Here is a 5,039-nt window from a genome sequence, read left to right as displayed (position 1 = left end):
TATTGATATTTCTCCCTGCAATCTTGATTCCGGCTTGTGCTTCTTCCAGTCCAGCGTTTCTCATGATATACTCTGCATATAAGTTAAATAAGCAGGGTGACAATATACAGCCCTGAACTACTCCTTTTCCTATTTGGAACCAGTCTGTTGTTCCATGTCCAGTTCTAACTGTTGCTTCCTGACCTGCATATAGGTTTCTCAAGAGGCAGGTCAGGTGGTCTAGTATTCCCATCTCTTTCAGAATTTCCCACAGTTTATTGTGATCCACACAGTCAAAGGCTTTGGCATAGTCAATAAAGCAGAAATAGATGTTTCTCTGGAACTGTCTAGCTTTTTTGATGATCCAGTGGATGTTGGCAATTTGATCTCTGGTTCCTCTGCATTTTCTAAAACCAGCTTGAACATCAGGAAGTTCACGGTTCACATATTGCTGAAGCCTGGCTTGGAGAATTTTGAGCATTACTGTACTAGCGTGTGAGATGAGTGCAATTGTGTGGTAGTTTGAGCATTCTTTGGCATTGCCTTTCTTTGGGATTGGAATGAAAACTGACCTTTTCCAATCCTGTGGCCACTGATGAGTTTTCCAAATTTGCTGGCATATTGAGTGCAGCACTTTCACAGCATCATCTTTCAGGATTTGAAATAGCTCAACTGGAATTCCATCAACTCCACTAGCTTTGTTTGTAGTGATGCTTTCCAAGGCCCACTTGACTTCACATTCCAGGATGTCTGGCTCTAGGTCAGTAATTACACCATCGTGATTATCTGGGTCATGAAGATCTTTTTGTACAATTCTTCTGTGTATTCTTGCCACGTCTTCTTAATATCTTCTGCTTCTGTTAGGTCCATACCATTTCTGTCCTATATCGAGCCCATCTTTGAATGAAATCTTCCCTTGGTATCTCTAATTTTCTTGAAGAGATCTCTAGTCTTTCCCATTCTGTTGTTTTCCTCTATTTCTTTGCACTGATCACTGAGTAAGGCTTTCTTATCTCTTCTTGGTATTCTTTGGAACTCTCTATTCAGATGCTTATATCTTTCCTTTTCCCCTTTGCTTTTCACTTCTCTTCTATTCACAGCTATTTTTAAGGCCTCCCCAGACAGCCATTTTGTTTTTTGCATTTCTTTTCCTTGGGGATGGTCTTGATCCCTGTCCTGTACAATGTCACAAACCTCAGTCCATAGTTCATCAGGCACTCTATCTATCAGATCTAGGCCCTTAAATTTATTTTTCACTTCCACTGTATAATCATAAAGGATTTGATTTAGATCATACCTGAATGGTCTAGTGGTTTTCCCTACTTTCTTCATTTTTAGTCTGAATTTGGCAATAAGGAGTTCATGATCTGAGCCTCAGTCAGCTCATGGTCTTGTTTTATTGACTGTATAGAGCTTCTCCATTTTGGCTGCAAAGAGTATAATCAGTCTGATTTCGGTGCTGACCATCTAGTGATGTCCATGTATAGAGTCTTCTCTTCTGTTGTTGGAAGAGGGTTTTTGCTATGACCAGTTCATTTTCTTGGCAAAACTCTATTAGTCTTTGCCCTGCCTCATTCCGTATTCCAAGGCCAAATTTGCCTGTTACTCCAGGTGTTTCTTGACTTCCTACTTTTGCATTCCAGTCCCCTATAATGAAAAGGACATCTTTTTTTGGTGTTAGTTCCAAAAGGTCTTGTCGGTCTTCATAGAACCGTTCAACTTCAGCTTCTTCAGCGTTACTGGTTGGGACATAGACTTGGATTACTGTTATATTGAATGGTTTGCTTTGGAAATGAACAGAGATCATTCTGTCGTTTTTGAGATTGCATCCAAGTACTGCATTTCAGACTCTTTTGTTGACCATGATGGCTACTCCATTTCTTCTGAGGGATTCCTGCCCGCAGTAGTAGATATAATGGTCATCTGAGTTAAATTCACCCATTCCAGTCCATTTGAGTTCACTGATTGCTAGAATGTTGATGTTTACTCTTGCCATCTCTTATTTGACCACTTCCAATTTGCCTTGACTTGTGATCCTGACATTCCAGGTTCCTATGCAATATTGCTCTTTACAGCATCGGACCTTGCTTCTATCATAAGTCACATCCACAACTGGGTATTGTTTTTGCTTTGGCTCCATCCCTTCATTCTTTCTGGAGTTATTTCTCCACTGATCTCCAGTAGCATGTTGGGCACCTACTGACCTGAGGAGTTCCTCTTTCAGTATCCTATCATTTTGCCTTTTCATACTGTTCATGGGGTTCTCAAGGCAAGAATACTGAAGTGGCTTGACATTCCCTTTTCCAGTGGACCACATTCTGTCAGACCTCTCCACCATGACCCGCCCGTCTTGATGGCCCCACAGCATGCCTTAGTTTAATTGAGTTAGACAAGGCTGTGGTCCTAGTGTGATTAGATTGACTAGTTTTCTGTGAGTATGGTTTCAGTGTGTCTGCCCTCGGATTCCCTCTTGCAACACCTACTATCTTACTTGGGTTTCTCTTACCTTGGACATGGGGTATCTCCTCACGGCTGCTCCAGCAAAGCACAGGTGCTGCTCCTTACCTTGGACGATGGTTATCTCCTCACTGCCGTCCCTCCTGACCTTGAATGAGGAATAGCTCCTCTAGGCCCTCCTGCACCCGCGTAGCCACTGCTCCTTGGACATGGGGTAGCTCCTCCCAGCTGCCGCCCCTGACCCTGGACGTGGGGTAACTCCTCTTGGCCGTTCCTGCGCCGTCACAGCCTGGCACTCTCGGCAGCTGCCCCTGACCTCGGACGTGGGGTAACTCCTCTTGACTGCCGCCCCTAGGGCATGGGGTCCTCCTGGCTTCTGCCCCTGACCTCGGACATGCGGTAGCTCCTCTCGGCTGCGCTATGTGCGCCGGTCGCAGCTGCCTCCGCTCATTTTTCTTAGTCCCTACTAAATAGAGCAGGAGTCAAAACATCTCCTTCCAAAGGGAAAGGACTATAGTTCTGACTAAGTAAACCACAGTCATCGAGTGTAGAGGCCAACTGTAAGAGGAAAAGGAAAATGCCCCAGGGAAATGTTGTCACAGCTGTGATCCAAATGCCAGAATAAGAATATTGCAAATAATTAGTGCTAAATAAATAAACAAATGAAATAAATACTAAGAAAAAAGCATTAATACACATCTTAAAAGGAGATATTTTTACTTTGTCATAAAAAAAATGAAAATGATCACTCCATCCTCTAAAGATGAGAGAATCTGAACAAACTGGAAATCAGCAGTTCTTGTTAATGTCACAGGTGAACTTCTTCCCTGAAAAGTGGAGAGAGAGTGAATACAGATATTCAGAGCTTATAGACAGGTGAAGCCACATTTGAGAGGCCTTAGGTCAGAGCTTTGGAGGAACACTAAAGTGTTATCGACTGAATTTGGATTATAGAAAAAAAATTGAATGTCAAGCTTTGAGTTATATCCACATGCATAGTCATGACTTTTACCTCCAGAATTAGCACTGGGTTTTCAGGGTGAAGAGCAAAGAAAATTTCCCTAGTGCTTCCAGCAGGGAGAGGGGAAAATAACCAAAGTGAAATAAACTTCAAGAATTATTTTCTCATTAACAAAGGCCTGCGTTCAAGAGAAATTAATTTTCTTGAGCCTAATTAATGTGGAGAAAAGGAAATACCCAACTTGAACCCCTGTAGTTTTAAACATAAAGGAGGGGAAATAGCCAATTCCAGGTCCTACTAGACTTTCTATCTCATGTAGCTGGGAAGTACGGAAGCTGAGAAGCATTTCTGAAGGTCTCAAGAGGCGCAAGTTCACTGAAAGACTGAGATCTAATTATAGGAGAATGCTCCTCCTCCCTCCACACTTTGCCATCACATAAGCAAGACTTTTACATGTGAAAGGATTACATCTGTAAGGAAGTGCAAGGCTCACACTCTGTATAAGAAATAGCCTCTAGGGAAATCTACCAGCAAAAGTTAGATCATCAGAGGAAAGTTTAGCCTTTTTTCCTACAGGAACAGCAAAAATAAACTGAGCCAATGTTTCTTAGCCAGGTAAACATGAAAAACTCACCTAACGATTGGTTTACTTCAGTTCTTTTTACCAAACATTATGTCAAGCTCTCAATAACAAAAAATATATATAGATGCTAGGATATTAAAAAATAAAACTTCAAAAACAGACTCAAATATGGCAAAGATGTGGAATTATCAGACAAGGAGTTTTTAAACTATCAAAAAATAAATAAAATGATGAGATGTCAGATTAAGAAAAACACAGAGAAACAAAAATATCCCAATATATGAAACACAACAAAAATTTTTTTAAAAAAAGAAGAAAGAAAGAAAACTAAATTAATAATGAGAGTACATGTGCAATTATGTGACATCAAATTTTAAAACCTGTAATGAGTGAAAGATAAGCCTGGTTTGCTGTAATCCATGGGGTGACAAATAGTCGGACACCACTAATCAACTGAACAACAACAAATCAATGAATTTAATTTTCTAGTAACATAAGCTATTAGTTATACAAAAGGTATATATTTGAATAGGCTACAAACAATATTTTAGCATTAAGTACCTGCCACTAAAGAAGCAATCAAGCCCACATTACTTTATAAATGTTAAAAATCACATACTTCAAAATTTGTTTAAATTTTTAAAAATCATACAACTGGGATAAAACATGGAAGAGACATCTCTTAATTTATTAATAGTAAGATCTGACTGAGATAATACAAATTGTAAAACAAAAAATTACATATAAAGTTTAACTCAAAAAATTATAGACAAATATTAGTAAATTGAATGCAGTAATGAAAAGAAAGACTAAAGTGAAGGTCACTCAGTCGTATCCGACTCATTGTGACCACATAAACTGTATAGTCCATGGAATTCTCCAGGTCAGATTACTGGAATGGGTAGCCTTTCCCTTCTCCAGAGGATCGTCCCAACCCAGGGATCGAACCCAGGTCTCCTGCATTCCAGGCAGATTCTTTACCTGCTGATACACAAGGGAAGTCATAATTAAATAGGTTTTAGTTTTACAATGAAGAAATAACATGCATAAAACAACCAG

The sequence above is a fragment of the Bison bison genome, unplaced genomic scaffold, assembly GCF_000754665.1.
Source record: "Bison bison bison isolate TAMUID 2011002044 unplaced genomic scaffold, Bison_UMD1.0 scf7180017864325, whole genome shotgun sequence".
NCBI lineage: Eukaryota > Metazoa > Chordata > Mammalia > Artiodactyla > Bovidae > Bison > Bison bison.
The sequence above is the reverse complement of the archived record's forward strand: the minus strand, read 5'-3'. Positions refer to the sequence as shown.